At 38.5% G+C, this 21,276-nt stretch overlaps 2 protein-coding genes and 1 pseudogene across 4 annotated transcripts in view; all 3 read left to right on the top strand.

Annotated features, from left to right (window-relative positions):
- LOC144648548 (uncharacterized) overlaps positions 1 to 7,753 on the top strand; it is a 28,766-nt pseudogene extending 21,013 nt beyond the window's left edge. Inside the window, exons 10-15 of the transcript XR_013569709.1 lie at positions 52 to 91; positions 4,366 to 4,473; positions 5,732 to 5,842; positions 6,416 to 6,523; positions 6,655 to 6,762; positions 7,423 to 7,753. The product of XR_013569709.1 is annotated as an uncharacterized LOC144648548 (transcript). The remainder of the gene's footprint in view (positions 1 to 51; positions 92 to 4,365; positions 4,474 to 5,731; positions 5,843 to 6,415; positions 6,524 to 6,654; positions 6,763 to 7,422) is intronic.
- The window catches only part of LOC144650445 (death domain-containing ATP nucleosidase-like), a 123,374-nt gene that overhangs the window by 90,491 nt on the left and 11,607 nt on the right, over positions 1 to 21,276 (top strand). Inside the window, exon 1 of one of the 2 annotated variants that reach the window (XM_078510132.1) lies at positions 17,219 to 17,359. The exons of the other annotated variant lie outside the window; for it this stretch is intronic. The gene's annotated coding sequence lies outside the window, so the exon portion shown is untranslated. Of the gene's footprint in view, positions 1 to 17,218; positions 17,360 to 21,276 lie in introns of those variants that run through there. 2 annotated transcript variants of the gene reach the window in all.
- Positions 17,053 to 21,276, top strand: part of LOC144650428 (D-inositol 3-phosphate glycosyltransferase-like) — a 107,404-nt gene continuing 103,180 nt past the window's right edge. The window contains exon 1 of the mRNA XM_078510105.1: positions 17,053 to 17,221. The gene's annotated coding sequence lies outside the window, so the exon portion shown is untranslated. The remainder of the gene's footprint in view (positions 17,222 to 21,276) is intronic.

Below are 21,276 nucleotides of genomic sequence, written 5' to 3'. Positions count from 1 at the left end.
TGTGACAACACTCAGGCCACTTTTTTAATTATCGTGTTATTGCTCCTTTAGGTCGAAGGGCAGAGCGTGGTCAATCAGCAGCCCATGGCAGGTATGAAACTTTTAGGCATTGGCCAGTTAGACTGCAAAACAATGTCATGTTTCTCGCTTTAGACTGTAGATCGCCAAGGCAGGGTATACTCGAGGGTCACTTGCTTTACCTATGGGGCTTGGGTGCAGCGACAACTGGACACCTCCAATTAGTGAGACCTTTCCTTTCTCTATGATATCCTCCTTGAACAATTTTATCTTGGTCACAATGCATGTATGTCTGAGAGTGTCATATGGCAGTTTGGGAAGTAAAATGCAGTCCCAAAAGAGTGACATAACACTCTCTCGGTGCTTTAAGGGTCACGTCTGCCATGTTTCTGGTGTGTTTGCTCCAAAGCTGTGCCATTCTGTTTTGAAGTGAATTTTCATTCTCTCGGTTCTTACTTTTCCCATGGCTATAGCCATTATCTTTAACACTGAAGAAATGGTATTGTTTAGGATTATTACCTAGTAATTTGGTCACTGTCCTCTGTGTTATTGGACAGATCATTAAAGTTCACAGCAAAAAAAATTTGTGCATTAATTATACACACACTACATGTAATTCAGTCTTCCCAAGAATCTGTAAGGTAATATCCAAACTCTTCATTTTTTGGAAATCTTCCTCCCCTATCAACTTGCTCACTGATTCTGAATCAATCAACAGTTCTTTCACAATGCCTTTAACACAACTATCGAAAAGTTCCTGGTAAAGTCCAAAACTACAAAACTTCAAACATGGCGACTGTTTCTCCTTATGCTCAAAGGGCACGGTCGCTAAGCTTATTTGGTCCACAGGCTACCCAACACGAACGAATCACAATTACACAACAAATTGTCAAACTAAGGTTACAACATTCCGCCCCCATGAACGCACATGCTAAGGGCATATTCATAGTCCATTGTCAATAACCTTGTGTCAGACTCTCAGTTCACAAAGCTTCTTCAGAACTTGATCCTTCAAGCAAACAAATCTTCGTGATTGGCCGTTTGTAGGTCGTGCCTTTGGCCTTCACTTCCGCACTCCTAACCAATCCGTCTGGTCCAGGAAACACATTGATTACCCGTCCCATGGGCCACTGGTTTCTTGGAACATTGTCATCGGCAATAAGAACCAACTCGCCAACTGCCAAATTATTGTGTGTCTTGTGCCACTTCTGGCGTTCTTGCAAAGAATGTAAGCCAACGCTTCCAATGATGATTAGCGAGAATCTGCGCCTGGCGCCATCGCTTTCGACTGAATTTGTTACTATCGTCAACCATTCCTGGGGGAAGATTCGCTGTGGGACGAATATTCAGGAAATGACTAGGTGTAAGTGGCTCATCATCATCTGGACTTGAGGAGTTCCTCGTCAATGGCCTGGAGTTGGCGATTCGTTCGGCTTCGGTGAACACTGTTTGGAGAACTTCTTCGTTGATGAGTTCTTTACCAAGGATAGCTTTCAAACTTCTCTTCACTGATCTCACAAGCCTTTCCCACACTCCGGACATGTGGGACGCTCCCGGAGGGTGAAACACATCAACTCTCCATCCACTCTCTCAATATCGATCCGTTCAATAGCCTCTTTAATTTCTCGTTCTGCCCCAACGAAGTTTGTTCCAATGTCCGAGCGAAGCTCCTTCACATGACCCTTTCGATTAAGAAATCTCGTCAACAGCAAAATGAAATCATCCATTTCTAGTGATCTTGCAACTTCAAGATGCACAGCTCGAGAATTCATGCATAAGAATATAGCACCCCATCGCTTCTCTGTAACCTTTCCTCTACCTCTCTTCGCATAAAATGGGCCAAAATAAACCTCTCCAGAATATGTACATGGTGGCTCGTAGGGTGTCAACCTGATCTTTGGTAATTCTCCCATTTCTTGACTCATCCTTGGCGCCATCCTTCTTCCATTATATGCACCTCCCAATTACCTATTTTACAGCTGCTCTTCCCTTTACCACCCAGAACTGCTCCCGGATAAGGGCAAAAACTTGTTCGACACCACAATGTCCATTCCTCTCATGTACATAACATATCAGGATGGTTGTAATGTGATGATTCTTAGGCAAGATCATAGGGTTCATAGCATCAGGGGAAATGGGTGCCTTTGAAATCCTACCCCCAACTCTCAAGACCCCATCACTCATGATCACTGGCTTAAGCTTCACAATGTTACTCGACACCTTCACCTGACGTCCTGCTCTGAGATCTTTTACCTGTTGCGGAAAGGCTCTTTTCTGAACCAGCATGACCACTTCTCTCTTTGATTTCTCAAGCTCCTCTTGGCTGATACGCCGTGTAATCTCAAGCGTACTTGACTCTCCTTTTTTCTTTCCTGAGGACCACTTGATCCACTGCAGAAATTTCAGTAACCAGGCAACTTTGCGAAGGAGAGTGATCCAGCTAGAGGTCTGTTTCCCTTTGTCTCAGCAGTTGGCATGGCAACGACACCTGCGAATTCTGGGTCATTCTTGATTGCAGCTTGTCGCTTGACAAACTGGGACAGATCTTTCAAACCAGGGGTGTTTCCCCTTTCTCTAATAGAGTACGATACGTCTGCCCACTTGTTGATCAAGTAGTCAGGCAGTCTTCCAGCAATGAGCTTCATATTTACAGTGGTGCTTGCTTAGCGTTCATAGTCCCCTTCTAAACTTTTGGTAGCACACTGAAGATGTTCTGCAAAATTACGTAGGCCATTGAAATCTCTGTTTCCCAGTTTTGGTCCCACTGTCAGCTTTTCAATACAGGCAGCAGCGACTGTAGTTGGTTGGTCGTAGCGATCCTCTAGATTCGCAACAATATCTTTATACGCGCACCCAGCAGATCTTTCCACCACTTCATATGCTTCTCCTGACACAAACTTGGGCAGGAATTCAATCTTCTGAGTAGCAGATAATAGTCCATCTTCTAAATTATCCCGAATACTTCTCCTGAAACCTGGAAAGTCTGCTGCATTTCTGCTAAACTTCACCGGCTGCATTGCTTGAAGTGTTGTGACTCTTAACAACACCGCCTGAGAATTTCCTGGTGTGTCAGTTACTCTTTCATCAGTTGTTCCATCAAGACCATAAGTCATTGCAACATTCTCATTCGGTGGGGTGTTGTTAGGTTGTAAGTTCCCAGGACGTCTAAAGTTCTCTTTTATGTCTCTCTTTGATTGCGGGGCAAATACAGTAGCCTCGTCATTCAGTGGCCTTTTGGTATTGGCCTGGTAATTCTCTGCCACCCAATTTGCTGTCTGTTCCTCCTTTGGGAGAGGATGTTGAAGAGCGCGTGTGGGGTCTAACTCACTCTTTATAATGAACCTCTCACAAATAGATGCATTCTCATCATCCTCCTCAGCTAATAAATCGACCTCTTTCTCTTCTAACAGAGCCTCAAATCTCATCTGTTTAACAATTTTCTTTTTTTGCATCTCAATATCAATTTTCTTCTTCTCCATTTCTGCTTCATAATGTGCTAACTCTAATGCCTGTTCAGCCATGAGCTTCTTTAATTCTACATTACTCTTCCAACGTTTCCTTCAGTTCTGAAGATCTCGAAGAACTTGTCGACTTTGGTCTAGTTGATGTTATCGGTGACAGTTTAGGCACCTTATCAGAAGATTTTAAGCTATTCTTCGAAGAATGACGTAAATTCCTCTCCATAATCGAATGAAATGTAGTCGTAAATCCACAAAATCCACAACTCTGACAACTCAACTTTATTCTACACGTATTCTAACCATCAAGATCGCTAACGAGTTACGCTTGTTCTCTTTCATTTAACGATTCGCTGAAAACCAAATATTATCGAACAATAAGTAAGCTTGTAAAATCTTACATCGTGTAAACTGAACATTTTCGGAAAACTTACATTATGTTGGAGATTTCCTGGTAAAGTCCAAAACTACAAAACTTCAAACATGGCGACTGTTTCTCCTCGTGCTCAAAGGGCACGGTCGCTGAGCTTATTGGGTGCAGTACGAAAATGTAGAAGGCTGTTAAGAGTGTTTTGTCATGAAAAGCGTGCACACTTCCTTGGGCTGAGACCTTTAGGTCCCCTACTCCTTCCACATTTTTTAAGGAAAAAGAAACAGAAATGATATTCTACGTTGTGTTCAGAATTCGTTCTTATTGCAGGCGCCACGTAAACGGTGACCACGTGTGTGGCAAGCATGAACCGCGATTTACACTCTTTGTCACATTTACCGCTGGCACGTTTATTTTGCTGTAAGAGTTCTGCCAGTAAAGGCCAAAAAAGTTTTTTTTTGATCCGATTTTGCCTTTTTCTGTTTTGATTTGCATTTCTTTGTTTGCTTGTTTTCAAAGGAAAAATCGATGCCTCTGCCATGGGGCAGAGTTCAAACAGAAAGAGAAAGTCTCCATGTACTGCGGCACAGGTTTCTAAGCAAATCGAAACGACTGTGGGAGATGAAGGTAATGCTTATTTTTTTTATTTTTGCATGGTGAGTGGGTGCGTGACGAGCAGGTAGTTTTATTACCACGCGCGCTCATGGTACAAGCTTTTGAATATTAATTAAGATAACTTTATCCAAATTAGATTTAAAGGCCAGAAAATGCTGTTTAACCCTTTGACTCCCAAATTTTTCCCTAAAAACGCGTTTTTTAGCCGCTAAACTGAAATTTTGGTGCTATGGTCTTGAATTTACCTAAACTTTGCTAAAGAAGCACTTTTTTTACACTTCAGCAACATTTTGATAAAGATTCTCTGTAAAAATGTACAATATTTGACTTTGGTGCATGCGCATAAGCCAAAATTTGGACTTTCCAAACCGTTCCAAATTTTTTTTTGCCCCTTTTGCTTCGGTTTTTTCCGCTGTCTTATTCTCGTTACTTTCTACTCTTCATATCCTATCTTTTGGCAAAAAAAAGTTTTGGCATTATCATTGGAAAACCCTGAAAAGGGGACCTTGGCCAATTACAGGTGTACTGGCCATAAATGGATTTTGTTTTTCTTTGATTTAATAGCTCTGTCAGAATGCAACTGATATTCAAAATGAACAGTCCTGTAGAAAGGTCGATCCAAGCTCTATGAGATTCTTAGCACGAAATTCCACTGACGTGCTAATTGATGACGTCACAAGTAAATCAATTACTGCACCTCCAAATAGCGCCTGAATGCGCGTTTAGGAGTGAAAGGGTTAAACTTCTTTATGTTATAAGTTTTTAGGTTTTCCCCATTGAATTGAATCAAACTCCCAGTAAACACTTCAAGCAGGTCCAGCGGTTTTAACGTTTACGCATGCCAGTGCTTAAATAATAGCAAGACCAGTTTTTTTACGCAGAGGTAAAAGACAAATCTGCAAATAACAAAGATGTTGCCTTTACAACACCTTCTCTTTTCCTGTTTGAACTAAACCGGGTAGTATTTACATAATGTGAAAATGTTTCAAGATTTCACCGAAGGACATTGAAGAAAACTGCATTTGTTTGGGTGGTCTTTTTTCACGACTTAAACCCATTATTTTAACAGAGATGGTTGTAAACGCTATTTAATCGTTGCTTATTGCATGCATTTGACAGGTTTGAGCGAACTAGGAGTAAAAACGAATCCAAAAACCAGATTTCAAAATATAATACTTGCGCGCGTCAAATCAGATGTGATTACCCTATAGAGCCACCTTAATGCTGAACCCTTGGGCAGTAAGCGATATTTGTCTGTTTGATTTCACAGGTCAGGTTAATGCCTTTGCGGTCAAACAGAGTTCAGCTAGAAAGAAAAAGTCTTCATGTTCTACTACAACCGTGGTTCCTAAGCGAATCAAAAAGACTGTTGGAGATGAGGGTAATGCTTTCCTTTTCTTTGAAGCACAAGCAGGTGTATGGCGCGCATGAATTAGCCATGTTCAAAACGAGCGGGGAACTGGGTACAAATATTTAATATCGATTGAATTGAAAATTGGGCCTGTCATCTGAAAGAGCATCCAAAAATTAGTAACTAAACCAAATTTTTGAGTTATTGGTTTAAGCGCAAAAGCAAGGTACTCTTTTAAAAATCGATAAAATAAGAGAGCTTAGTATGGATTGGATGGACAGCTGCCCCTCCAATCCATACTAAGCTCTCTTATTTTAACGATTTCTAAAAGTGAACCATACCTATGTGTTTAAACCAATAACAATCAAATTTTGTAAATAAACTAATTTTTGGATGCTCTTTCAGATCTCAGGGTTCATTTTTCAATTTGATCAATTTTTAAAATTCGTACCCAGTGCCCTGCTCATTTAGAACATTACGGCTCATACTCTTTTTAAGGTTGACCACTGGACATTATGTTTTTCTGTGCATGTTTTTCTTGTATGTTATTGAGGTAAAAAAAATAGTTACACAGTAAGCGTCTTTTTCCTCTTTCTTTCTCAGATCAGATCTATTCGTCTGTGGTCAAGAAGAGCTCAGCCATTAAGAGAAAGTCTTCGTCCCCTACCACCCAGATTCCCAAGCGAACCAAAACCACTGTTGGAGATGCGGGTAATGCTTTCCTTTTCTTTGAAGCGCAAGCTGCTGTGTGACACGCATGAATTACGGTTCATACTCAGTTTAAGGTTGACCACTGGAGGCCAAAATAATAGTTCAGCGGCATGTTTTCTCTGTTTTCACAGATCAGTTTTATGAGTCTACGGTCAAGAAGAGCTCGACCATTAAGAAAAAGTGTTCACCTTCTACCACCCAGATTCCCAAGCGAACCAAATCAACTGTTGGAGAAGGAGGTAATCTTTCTTTGCAATTTTTGGCACTGAAGGGCCTAAAAGAACATCTCTGTTCTTTTAAATCATTTCAGTAAAAGGGCATCATAAAATCGTATTTATCGATTCAAATTATAAAAATAATCAAAGCAAAAAGGATACGCGTTAACTAAAATGTTACTGGATAAAACTGCATGCTTATAAATGTTTCTAGGATGAACCACTTCACGTTTGTATAAAACAAAAAAGAAAAAAAGAGGTGGATGCCTAGCCAGTTTTTGTCTCGTGTCAAGCATTGGAGGAGCTTAGTATGTCAGTATAAAATAACCTCTTTGAACACTTGCTCAATTGTGTAATATTGTGTCCCGTGGCAGCCAAAATGGGCTTTTTGTTGTCGTTGCAGTCAATCCTTGAAGTGGATGTTCACCTTGCCTTTCAGTTTATGCTTGTCTCGAGCAGATCTTAAAGCACTAACCTGCTGTCCTTGCTTAATTTGTAGTAATAAAAACGTCGCATTTGGACACCTGCTGTTTTGTATTTGTATGCCCAGCGCATTTGTTCGCGAGCAGTACATTATACTTTTCCGGTCAACTGCTTCTGACGATTTCGTTTACCAAATTGTTGCTTTAGACCTCAAGGTTTAAACCTACTGGATTTGTTCACGTTTTTTATGTTATGTTTTAGTGGCAGTTAAAGATGGGATACCTTGTGACGACACATTGATTGGCCTGTCGCAGAAAATTGGTAAACACTGGAAACGGCTTGCTCGTAAGCTGAAAATGGATGAATCCAAGGTAGACAAATTCCATACAGAGAATGAGGAATTGGAAGAAAAAGCTTATAAAATGCTGTTGCACTGGAGGCAAAGGGATGGAACAAATGCAACGTACAAAGCTTTATATACTGCTTTATCGCATGGACACGTAGGTCGTAGAGATTTAGGTAGAAAATTTTGCCTTTCTAAAACAAGTACCTCGTGACTTCTATTATTATTTTAACCCTATTCAGACCGGGCTTTTTTGCCCCTCCCCCCCCCCCATCTAACTCCCAGAATATTTAAGCAATCGCAATGAAACTTATAGGATGTATTGTATGTCCAAACACCTTTCTTTTGGTGTACGTCACATCCTGTGACAATTACATCATGATGTCAAAACAGCCGCCATCTTGGATTTCAATATTTTTCCAAAATGCCAGAAAACCACCCAAAATTACCGCAAAGTACTCAAAATCAATAAAAAGTGCTTTACACCCGTAAATATGTAAAAATAATTCCATTTAAGTTGATTTTTATTGACAGAAACACGCAAAATTACAAATTTGGGAAAACATGCTTGTCAAAATGCCGTTGCCATGGTGATGTCAAGTTTATGACACATCATCCAACCCTACCAAATTATTGCCAGATAAATTTTGGGAAAACTCAGAAAGTTTGGCAGCGTTTGATTTAATCTTAAAAAAGTTATAAGAGTTCAAAGTCAGTGCGGGCCTCAAAAGCCCCCCCCCCCCCCCCCCCGGTCTGATATTGTCAATCTCTTTTCATTATTCATAAATACGGTACAGTTTTGTGCAGCTTGTACTCGAACACAATTCTGCTCGTGTGTGCAGATAGTTCTGCCTTTGTAAAGCCACTTCAATAAAAGCCAAATACTAAGCGGGATTTTAAGAAGTTACAAGCAACATTAATTGACCAATCGTGGCAGTTTTAGATTTTGTTTCCAGCTACTATAGTTATTGTTTTCTCCTTGACATTAGAACACATCTGGCAAAAGCGTTTCGTATTTTGTACTTATTTGTTACGGTAAAAACAGCTGAAGCATAAAAGTGAAAAAAGTTTTCTTAAATCAAGAGAGGTTTGGACTCTTAGAGAAAAAAAATTTTAGAGAAAAATAAAAATTTCTGTCGTAGCATCCACTGGTAAGCAAATCCTTGCGAATGAAAGATGCTGTAGCTCAATCGCAGTCTGTACTGTTGTAACAACTACAGAGGTTGTGGAATACATCGTTTGTTCGCTAATTATGCACAAGGCTAGTTAATTTAAAAGAATGCTAGCGCTGATTCTTTGTAAGTAAGTGAAATATAAAGGTATTGAGACTATTCAACTATTTTCCAGATTTTCTGAAAAATCAAAACTGTATTTTTTGTACCATCAGGTGTTAAAAATCGAGTTTTAGGAGGGTCCATTGTAACCTAATTTAAATTCCATTGTAAACTATTTTAATTTCGTATTTGTGCTATTAGGTGTTAACAGTCGACTTTTAGGAGGGTCACTGGTTTAACACTTCCATTGTAACCTATTTTAAATTTTATTTTTGTATTATAAATAGTGCAAATAATTTACCAGTCTGTAAATAGAAGTTTGTACTTGTCGTGGATATATAAGTACGTTTTTATCTTAATAAAATTGGTTTTGTAATTATAATGTATAAAGCCGTAGTAACAACTATAACAAGTCTTTTCCTTTAGTGTTTTATTTTTTGATTTACAAGAATCAAATCATACCTAAAAAGTAGAAACAAAAGTAGATGCAATAGAGTTTTCCGATTTAGCGGAAAATTCACTTAAATGGAACACATTTTTCCTCCTATTAAAAATCTTATTGAATTCACTTAGCCCTTTAAAAGTACATTAATCTGCTTTCTTGTTTTCTCTGTTTCACTATCCCTCAGGAAAGTGGTATTCTACGGTAGTCTAAAATGTCAAAAGCTATCCTAGAAGAAAACAATGTTGCCGTCAAGTTTGAGATTGGGTTAAACAGTTTTTTCGGGACCAAACCGAAAATTTCCCCTCATCGGATTGACATAAAAGTTACACTAGTTATTGCTCTAGGGTTGAAGTTTCATGATGTGTATTTCTTACTCGCTAAATCGATACGATAAATGTAATAACGGTAAACAAAAAAATTGGAATTAGGAAATCTTAAATTTTGCGCGATCCACGTTTCATTATAAAGAGCTATTACCAATACAGTAAAATGTGGCGCATTGCCAAAAAAACATGTAAGACAAACATGTATTTCCACGCGTGTTGTCCACTGCTCGAGGGCAGTGTAATATCATCATGCAGTGCAACTCTCAAAAAAAAGTATTGCTCTCGTCAAATGACATATCTGAAGGCAGTCAGTCCACATGACATGGCCACAGTTTCGAAAGAAAGAAGAATTAGTTCTGAAACAAAAGGCAAGATAGAAAACAAGATACGTGTGATGTAACCGTCCCGCTCCGCTCAAAAGAATGCGATTTTTTTGAGCGGAGCGGGACGGCTGTACACAGGCTAGTGTGATGTTCACCTGTTGTACGTTCCGAGGGTGTGACAAAAAAGGTGATATGTGGTGTTTACCCGTGGAATTTTTATGTGCAAATGAAAAGAAAACAATGGAACAAAAAGATACCGCCTCATTTTTCAACTCCCATCTTTCTATTTATTTGGTGGCAATAAGCTAGTTGCAAAACCGTAGAGAAGTGTGAGGTTCCACAAATGGCAACTGTTTAGATGGAAAATAAGTTGTGAAAAAGTTATGCTGCGAAAACTTTCATGTTTGTTAACATGAGGTTTACTCTGGTGTAAGAACTTGTAAAATGTTTCTTTGTTTTGGGGCTTGTTTTACGTTACTTGTGAGTTTCACAGGTTTCGCATGCTTTTACGTGTGTGATAAAAAAGCCGCCTCCTTTCAGCATAGTTAGTAGAACTATGCTTGCCTTTCAGTAACTAGTTTTTTCGAGTATTTTGCTTGTTTACAAGCAAAAGTAGGAGATTAGGAGTGATGTGGGCAAAATTTGGAACATTCTTGTCTACTCTCAAGGGACTTTTTTAATTTCTCAAGGGACTGTTTTAATTTCTCAAGGGAGTTCTTTCCGCATAGTGGGCGATGAAAGGGTCTCTTATTATTATTGCGTCAACACTTCCGATCTCGTGTTAAAGACGTGACTTGTCACATATTCCGCTGTAGGTGATGAAAGGGTCTCTCATTAGTATTGCGTCAACAATTGCGATCTCGTGTTAAAAACGTGACTTGTCACATGTATAAACGTTATATAACAGTTATTTTTATGCGTGAGTATCTCAAATGAGATATGACACAACTAATCGAGAATGTGAATGGTTCAGTGTTTCACAGTCTAAAGCGTTGTACTAGTACAAGCGTCTCACTCACTGAAGCCGGGCGCTAATATTTAACCTAAAATGATTAAGAACGGAAATTTGTACTTATCCACATGTTCATGTTGAAAGCGAAGTTTTAATTTGAGCAGCCGGCTTTTGAAGTCAATTGTACACTAAATGGATTTACCGATCGTTCAAAAAATTACATCCAAGTTCAAAGCAATAACAGTACATTACCATTTCGTTCTCAAAAGACTTGAGAAGCCGCAATTGGTCCTTGTTTAACTCCGTGATTTGAATTCAAAACGCATTTGTAAGCACCATTACACCATGTGTTGACAAGCGGCAGAGTATCGGAATTTTTCGCACCGTGCTGTACTGCACGGCAGAAATAATTATCCACATGTTCATGTTGAAAGCGAAGTTTTAATTTGAGCAGCCGGCTTTTGAAGTCAATTGTACACTAAATGGATTTACCCATCGTTCAAAAAATTACATCCAAGTTCAAAGCAATAACTGTACATTACCAAAAAATTACAGAGAACCTTGAAAGAAACTTTGTTTAGAATTTATTTTTAGTTTGGATGAAGTCAAGAAATGTGTTGACAAGCGGCAGAGTATCGAAATTTTTCGCACCGTGCTGTACTGCACGGCAGAAATAACTATCCACATGTTCATGTTGAAAGCGAAGTTTTAATTTGAGCAGCCGGCTTTTGAAGTCAATTGTACACTAAATGGATTTACCGATCGTTCAAAAAATTACATCCAAGTTCAAAGCAATAACAGTACATTACCATTTCGTTCTCAAAAGACTTGAGAAGCCGCGATTGGTCCTTGTTTAACTCCGTGATTTGAATTCAAAACGCATTTGTAAGCACCATTACACCATATCTTCGCTTCGGTGAAAGGAAAGATAAATCCTTCATCAACAAGGTTTCAGCACTCTGTACTCCATGGTTTTCCGTTTTAAGGCCACTTTAAAATTCTATAGTGTTTCTCCTTTCCGTTTTAAGTCCCAAATATGTTTTTTTTTTCTTGTTCAGAATCAAAACAAGGCCTTGGAAGTTTGTAAATACAACCCGCGCGGCTCTACGATTTCCTTGTACGATTTCAATGCACGGAAAAATACGAAAAACCTTCTTCTAGGACCCCAAGAGTTCTCTAAAAATATGGGCAGAAAACAGATTTTGATTGGTTTATTTGCCGTTATTATCTATAGAACAATAGAAGAACCAAAAAAACTCCAGGGAGGGTGGGAAAGGGCATATTCCGCTGTAGGTGATGAAAGGGGCTCTCATTAGTATTGCGTAAACACTTGCGGGTTCAAATTGCGACGTCATGGATTGAAGATAACTGTAATTTTTGCATACGCAAGCCAAATCGGTCATAAACTGTCTAAAAACGTTTTGTTCTTTGTATTAAAAGGAAAGTTCTTGGAGAGTGCGTTTTATCCATTAGTACCAAGTTATCAGTACAAAGATACGCACGTTAATGCTTTAGTTTGGCAAGAGTGAAGTTAATGAAATAACATAAACGGATACAAATTCCAGTGGTTTTTAACTGTTGCGGAGTGGAATGGTTTTCAACGGTTTACGAAGTTTAAAGGAGCAATAGAGCTCTATCTACTGCTCAATAAATTTGTTTTCAATAGCACTGAACTTGACAGTTGTCATAAACTTTTCTTCACCGTTGGAAGAATTCACTCTGGAAAAGAGACAGATGTGTCACAATCTTGCGTTGATGTTGTTTGTATGAATGTGTCATGTGGTACAGATGTTTTTTCGATAAAGTTATCGCTACATGGTTTCGCTTTTAGTCTTGGAATTTGAAGTATTTCCGCACTGCGGTTGGTAAGTGAGTGGGGAAACGTCAACGGAGTTGCAGTATCTGGCAATTCTCATTTATGCTCGTGATTTTTGCCATCAGTAACTGGTTAACTCATTTGCCATCGTTTGCCAAAACGTACAATTTTTAAAGTGCTACGCTTTTCGTTCTTTTCTTTCTCTCACTTCTGTTATGTTCAATTTTTTTAACACGTGTTTTCTTTTGTTCTGCCGTGTTTATTTATAGCCGTTTACGCTATTCCGTTATCAATACACCACTTTCATAATGGCGGTCAATTTATTTATTCTTTTATATGTATGTTAATTAGCCCTACTGGCCTCGTTTTAGAGTAAAAATTCTTTTGAATTTTTCACATGCTGACGAGGCCAGTAGGACTAATTAACATACATATAAAAGAATAAATAAATTGGCCGCCATTATGAAAGTGGTGTATGCTGACACACCCCTTGACACACCAGTTGAGATTAAATTCTCCCGTTATATGCTAAGCTGCGCTAAAGAAGTTTTTTTTCTTTTTAGAGAGATAAGCTACCACTTTATTCCATTTCTACGGTATGATACATTCTATGAATTTTTGGTATGGCAGTTTTAGTATTTAATCCTGAATTTCCTACTGTGCGATTAAGTAAGTCGCTAACAGGCTCGTTAGTATGTTTTCGTGAGCGATGCTTTTGAATTTACACAAAGGACGCACAGCAAGATAAAACGAATTTCCGGTAATTGTTTGAGTACATAGGTGGTGGAAAACACGGATCCTGCTTCCCAAAAGCCGTAACCGGGTTTACATTACGTTTTTGACGTAGGGTATAAGCAAGCCCGACAGTTTATAGATTTCAGTTAGAAACTAAACAGATGAAGTCTTCTTTTTAAGTTATCACCCAAGATTTTATTCTTTCTTATAATTTGAAACAGATTTTTGGTCTAATTAGACCGTAAATCGCCAAAATTATTTTAATTCGCGTTACTTCCGTTCTCCTCCAAATTTGGTATACAGGAAGTGAATTTTATCCGCCAATTACCTAGTGATTCCGGCCAAGAAACTTTAATGTGCCTTACATGACGATTTTTGCAGAAGTTATTCCTTCAGCAATATGGCGGATTCGGTCTAACGAGCTTTAATAGGGTTTAAAAGCTCGTTAAGATGGTCTTTGAGAAGGAATTATGATCTGAAACGTTTTTCGAGTGTCAGAGAAAGTTACTTGGAGATTTGGGTCTATATTCGAAGCTAGAAATTGAGGTAAATTATCTTTCTTGTTGCTTCGCACGTGTTTCGGTCGGTTGCGTATGAATAGATAAAATTCCAAATGGTACAAAATGCTCTTTGGATCACCTTTTTTTTTAGATTGAAAATCTCGCTTGTATCATAAATTATGTGTCTTTAATGATTTATTTGGAAATGTAAAGTTTTAATACTTTGCCATGGTTTTTGAGATGCAATCCTTGTGTTTACGCAGTACAATTTATTGGTAGTTAATTTGAAATTCGGTCGATTTTTCTCAGGTTAGTTTTCATCTTAGAAAAAGGAAAATGTATTGTTGTACTTCCAAATTTGTAAAGTGATTGAATTTTTTTTTGGAAACTTGATAACTTTTACATAAGCCGATGTGTTACTCTTAAAAACGAAATGTTTTGCTCGTTTAATGTGATATTGAAACTTTAACTGCTGTAAATGAGTTTTGAGTTATTAAATAAAACATGCACCATGGTCTTTTGTGTATTTTTATGTTATAAGAAGGGGTTAAAATTTTTCATTTTTTGAGCTTTCTTTTTTGGCTTGTTACTTTTTTGTCAGTTAATTTGTTAAACACAATAACACTTTGAAGGACAAAAAGGATTTCAAAAACTCAACAACAAAATTTAACAACAAGGAGTTTCCTATTGGTACCCCATCCAATTACTAAACCCGCCCAAGAAACCTTAACTTTGGCGATAAGATGACAACAACTACTTTCCATGTGGTATAAGAGAACACGTAGCTCATCTCACAACAGCTCACCTTGAGCAGGGTTTGACTTGGATAAATGACCTTAATAGAAACCCCTTGTTCTTGCGATTCCATTAGAAATTTCTCAGTACAAACTTATTAACTTCAGGAACTTTCATTTCCCTTTTAACAGCTTTCTTAACTTACTTCGGCTTTATGCGTTTCTTTATCTCGAACCTATGCCCCACTTCACCCTAACCCCCCCAAATAATCATTATTCCACGCCTTCTTTACCTTAAATTGACGTATTTTTAATTGAAATGGTTCTTTGTTTTGGTAGCTGTTGTTGCCACTTTTTAAAATGTTTCACACTTCTGCGTTTTACAAAATTCACACATACTGCGTTTTAAGAAAATACGTCAATGCGCATTTTACAATGTTCCTCCCATCAACCGTACCGTTCCGCCGTTCCTACATTCTTCATAATAAACTAACCAGAATATCCAGGACAACACAAATATACATATTTCAACACTTGCACTCCTAAACAAAGTGAAAAGCCTAATTCACCCTTTAAAAAGAACTACTCCATACCACAATTGACTGCCAACAGATAAACCATAGCAAAATAGTCGTAGTCTCACAGAGACCTTTGATTTACACCGTGGATACTTTGCCACCTAAAAACATTTTACTTCAGTTGTCTCAGAAAATATACTGCTGTTTTCAATATATTTTTCTAGGAAAACTGTGATACGTAAACATTGTATCTTGATTTTCAAGCAGTTTAAAAGGAGTATAGTTTGCATTCCACCACAAGACATTGTATTTACTGCAAGGATTAATAATTTAATCTACTTGTAGACAATGAATAACAACTGAAATTTCATTGTGCAAATTGAAACAATAACAGGCGGAAAAAGGCGTTCCATTTCCGTTAAATCGGAAAACTCTAATGTAACAAGTTTGAGATTCACTGTATATTTGCCGATAGCGACCTTTTCGTTTGCTCTTTTGTCTTTTCTATAAGCTTATACACAATTCTTTTGTGTGTGGCTTTTATTGGAGCCGACCTTATATAACTTATTCTCGTCAACAATGGGTGAACTGATAAATCCGTATCCGTAAGTGCGACTGCGAACAGGTTAATGAAGTGTCGAGTATCGTGGGCCAACTTTTAATTAATTTTAGATAATGAACATTATTTATTTATTATAAAAATTACCCTGTCCGCAGCAGCCCTTACGGATCGTGGAATTAATAACTAATAGTCAATTACAGTTAGTTTAGTCCTCGCCAGTCAGTTATATTAAAGTTACATATAGCACGACAACACATCAAGAACGGACGATTAACAATAAGGAAAAATTTCATAAATCAATATTCACAAATGGCTTTAGACACAGAAAAGTTCATCAGCAACTTCAAGTGAAACATTCACACAAAACGAAGTTAAAAGAATAATCCATTTGAAAATTACCTGACAATAGTTACAAACCCAAGCACACAAAAGCCATTTGATGTTTCAAAAATAAAAGAACAATTTTGACTCACAAACGTTACGAGTATTATAATTTTTTTCCAATTAATTGTATAAGAATCTGGTGAATGTTATTTCTTATTTGTATAAGATAATGTTGATAGTTTGGATAGTTTTTGGTCATCAGTTCTGAGGACACTGTTGCTGGATTTAAAGGGAAACTTAAGACATATTTGTTTTGTCACTAGGAGTGTTTTCATTAAAATCCGAATAATTGCCGGTACTCGCAATCGAGCACAAGAAATTGTAGTAAAAAAGCGATGGAATAACCGAAAGTAACAATGATGGACAACAACATCTATAATTCTCATTTTATTGGGAAAAGTTCGAAACCCGCTAAAAATGAGATCGGAGTTCCTGTCGTGCCACACCCTTATGCTCGCTATTGTAAAAACGTCTCGCTATTGTAAAAGCGTTTTTCTTCGTGTAGGCGCCAAACCCGTGACATCAAACATCAAGTACCTGAAGTCTGGCAGTTTGTTTAAACGATTAAATGCAAGAGCACGGTCTTTTAGAATTTGTTTTCTTTTGCATGCATTATTCCAAAACTTAACTTATTTCTATCAAGGGGTCAGTCAAATCAACCCTGAGCTAATTTGTTTTCACAATTCATGTGATCGTTTTAAGAAATTGTAGTAAAATGGCGATTGGGGGATCCTTGAGAGTAGTGATCCTGGGTAACAAATGTAATACTTGTTTGGCTGGGAAAACTTCCAAACATGCAGGAATCGAAGTCATTGAAGTCAGAGTTGATTCCTTCATTTCGAGTTACGCCCTGAACAGAATGTTCTTTCGTGGTTACGTTCCCCGTAGTTTGTAATAGACTTCGGGCTCCGAATAAATACTGGGCTCGAATAAACGCATTGTACACTGAGGACCACAAGTAATCAGAAAATTAAGAATAAACGTCTCTAAAGTTTAATTTAGATGAATGCTTTATTATTTAACTGTGACATAATTCTTGCGTGACAAAGGAAGCAGTTCGTGAGTGGATGACGTCATGATCACGCTATCAGATTTCTCGGAAATTATTGATTCCTCGCTGGGGTCCTTTGTGGGCGAACTGTTCGTGTGTTGCTTGAGTTAACAATATTACTGATCGAAGATCGTTGAATAATTATACCCTTATTTAACTGACCTTGATCCAAAAAGCGCTAGAAGATTTCGAAGACACGAAGTCGGAGTGCTTACCAGACCGTTACGTTCTTGAGGTAAGAAATTTGTATTTTCATTGAAGTTAAGTTAATTTTCATCTTTGCATGTCTTCAAATGAAGAGATTTAGACTAGACTACTCCAAACTTGAGATCACATTGAATCAACAGCCGTCACGTGTAGTTAAGCAGACTCTCGAGACGGCGGTTGAATGTGGTTCAAATTAGCCTGCGAGCAGACTCTCTATTCGGGCGCAACGTGAGTCTTTCTTCGAGAGCCAAAGGCGCGATCCCGCAAAAGGAATTTTGGTCATATTTGAAGGTTTGAAGGGACATCTGACCACCTTTCATGGGGATTTTGACCAATTATTTTGTCCCGGGGGTAGGGAATTTGACATTTTTTTTATAGAAAATGTCAAAATCCCCACCCCTTGCCCGACCCCCCCCCCCCCCCCTCGGGCTTAACATTGATAGGTGCATAACGTAGGTGTTGACAACATCAGCTTGCGAGACCGCAGCTTCAGTCCAAAGAATACATTAAAACGAAGACAAAGCGTCATCTGATTAAATAGCGCAAGTGAGCATTTCTGCTGCAGCGACCGTGAGCCAAACGAAAGCGATAGAGTTTCGACGACTTTACATCTCAAGAAAATAAAAAGTAAGCTCAAAATGAAATCAGAGCACAAAACTCGGCATTGGTCGCCGACAGCGTGCGGCATGGAAACTCAAAAGCGACAGTTTGAACTTTTGTCGTCTCTCGCTCTCGATTAATACTGGCCCGGCCGTGGGCTTCAAAACTATGACTTAAGATCAAGGCAACAAGCAAATAGCACTAGTTATACTCAACTCAGTATGTCGAGTATTCATATGGAAAATGCGATTTAAGAATACCATAAGTATTAAAAGCTACATAAATAAATGGTTCCACCACTTGCATTTCACACTATTTGATCTAAGCGCAAAGAAGTTCATAAACTGGCCGATTCAATTTCTAATTTAAAAGCTTTTATAGCTAACTGTTTCGCAATATTTCATTTATTGTTTTGAATGCAGGCCACACAGGTCAACATGGATCGCTTCCTTTGAAGATTTATTAAAATAAGTACGCTAAATTTAGCCGAGAATGTTTGAAATTCTACTACAAACGTAACAGTCAAGTTAGATACCCGGCATAGCTAATCGAACGTTCGAAAATCGAACTCAATCGAACTCAATCGAACTCAATCCATGGATTGAGTTCGATTGAGTTCGGCAATCGAACGAAATCGAACATCGGACTTTCAGTGAGTTCGATTTCCGAACAAATCGAACTCAATCGAACCCAATCAATCAGATTGGGTTCGATTGAGTTCAGTAACCGAACTAATTCGAACACAATTAAATGGATTGCGTTCGATTGGCTCTGGGAAACTTATACATACAAAGCAATCCCGTCGAAAGCAGGTTTTTCTTGCGCTTTTTACAGTTTATTCAATAACAGCTAATAACAGAAACCCCTGCCCGCAGTTAAGAGAACAGAACAGAACAAAACAAAAATATCGTTATTCCAGCGTACGTATTCAAGAATTATTGCACCATTTCCTTTTTAAGCTAACTTACAATTGCAAATTGACAATTCCGAGTGTTACTTGCCACAGGGAAGAAACTAGTTCACGTTGAAGGTGACCTAATTGTCCGCGCTCGTTTGCAATTCGGAATGCACGGCCTTTCTCGCCGATTTTTTTAAAATAGATCACGGAGGGTCGTGGGTTCAAATCCCATCTGGAACCCGGATTTTTTTTTCGAGTTTTTCAGTCAATGCAAAATTTATCATGCGATTTTTTTAAAACATTGAAATCTTCGCCATCCTTGACGTCAGGGCGGCATTCCTGGTAGCCTTTTACTACGCATTAAGAGGATTTGAAGCTTACAACCCACGTGCTAAACTCCGGGCTGAAGTAACTGGATCTTCTAAGATCTGGTTATAGATTTTCAATGCCGGTTTGACAAAAATCAAGAGTTCGAAAATCGAACGTTCGATTGAATATTTTCCTTTTCGGTGAGTTCGATTTGGTTCGATTGCCGAACTCAATCGAACTCAATCCATGAAATTGAGTTCGATTGGGTTCGATTGAGTTCGATTGAAATTTAGTTCGATTGGGTTCGATTTGCTATGCCGGGTTAGATAATATCCCTTAAGTCGCGATGCGAACAAACAACTCAATCATGTAAGATTTCGAATTATTAATTTATTTTCATTTATTTATCGTGTCATGTTTATCTGTCTGCGGTCTTGTTTTCAACGAACATGCATCGCGGGAAGGTCAGGGTGGTTGTAACTAAAACAAATGAAAGCCGTCTGTTTTGTGCCTCTTATGTTTGTTTATTTGTATTTTTCTGGTTTTGAGTATCTCTTTCCACGGTTAATTCAAAATACATATAAAGCAAATGAGTGATGCAGTGTACAAGTAAAGGGAAAAAATCAGAAATAATATACTTGTAATAAATAGTTTGCTTCAGTTTCCTTCTTGTGTGTGCTCTCTATACTGTTTTGAGTAGGATAGGCCAAGTTTGATTATACTTTAAGATAAATCAACTTAGATTTGATAAATTCTTTTATTAAAATTTTGTAACACTTTCCTTTCCCATAGCAAAAAAATACCAAAGAAATTAATGCAGGATTTTACACAGTATTTTCTCTTTTAACCATAGCATCAGAGATTGGCACTTTCTTTCTTTCTTTTAAATTTTATTTCCGCACAGAAATACGCGTAGAAGGTCCATGTATATACCTGTAGTATTAGAATAAAAGAGAAAAAGGTCTAGATTAAGAACCCTACAAAATCCAAAGGGATTATAATCCAAATATCAAAAGAATATCTTTATGTTTCTTGTATGATAATTTGTTGTATGTCGATGTAAGCACTGTGATGATTAAATTTAGAACTCTTGTGTCTTTAAGAGAGTGTTATGAGAGTGTTATATTGTTGAGAAGAAACCTGGAAGAGCTTACCATTTTGTATTTTTCATGGATGTTTGAAAGACTATGACCTTGTAAGGGAGAGAGAAAATGCATTTTCAGAGATTGAAAGTATCATTTGGAGGTTTAAAAACCTTTATAGCTGTTGTGTTTATCCAGACCTATCACTTTGGATCCATAGATAAGATTTTCAAGAATTGCCGACTAATATGAAAGTGAGGTATCTAATGCATACCAGTCAGTCTTTTTGATGTCATAAACAATCAATAGGCCATTTTAATGTGGCTGAATGTAATTTAGGCTAAGTTAAAATCGAGCCAATGCTGGTCAGCGGCAGTCAATAGACCATGCGCGATGATGTCACATACGGGGTTTCCTGTTTTGCTCGTATTGTGTGTTCCAGCCGCGTGCGATTGTGCAGTTTCGTTTCTAACGCCGAAACGTACGTGTGACTTGCTGTTTGCTTTGAGATTTTGCGGCTTTGTTCGTCTTCGTTAATTCACTATGACGCTGAGACAAACCAACAATAGTTTGGACGCAGCCTATTCGGCAGTTGGGTCCTCGTCGATCGTGCCAACGAGTGAAAACTCCTCAACCGTTGTGTCATCCTTGCCGGCCGATTCCGTGGTCGTTCCCTCGTCCATGCCTGGCATCGCTGCGGCACGAATCCCGACGTCTTCTGCAACAAACGCGGGCATTTCTCCCGAACTCGCTGCTCTCGTCAATCAAGCCGTGCAGGCCTGCAATGCAGGCAGCTCAAGGGCCTCGTGGGCAAGCGATCACGAGTACCGCCCCCAGTTCTTTGGCACTAAGCTCGTCAAATTCATCATTGAGCAATATGGCTTCGTCTCTCCTCGCCGCTGGGACCGGATTTCAGCCCTCTAGCACGTCGTCCCAAGGTAGGAACCAGTCAGTTGTTGTCCCAACATTCGTTTCTACTTTTAATGCTCCCGTACCGGCGCTCGTGTCGTCGTCGGCTCAGGCCTTTAGCGGCATTGCCGCGAGCGTGCCCTCGTC

The sequence above is a fragment of the Oculina patagonica genome, chromosome 4, assembly GCF_052425735.1.
Source record: "Oculina patagonica isolate OP01 chromosome 4, crgOcupat, whole genome shotgun sequence".
NCBI classification, from domain to species: domain Eukaryota; kingdom Metazoa; phylum Cnidaria; class Anthozoa; order Scleractinia; family Oculinidae; genus Oculina; species Oculina patagonica.
Note: the sequence above shows the minus strand (reverse complement) of the source record. Positions and strands in the feature narration are given on the sequence as shown.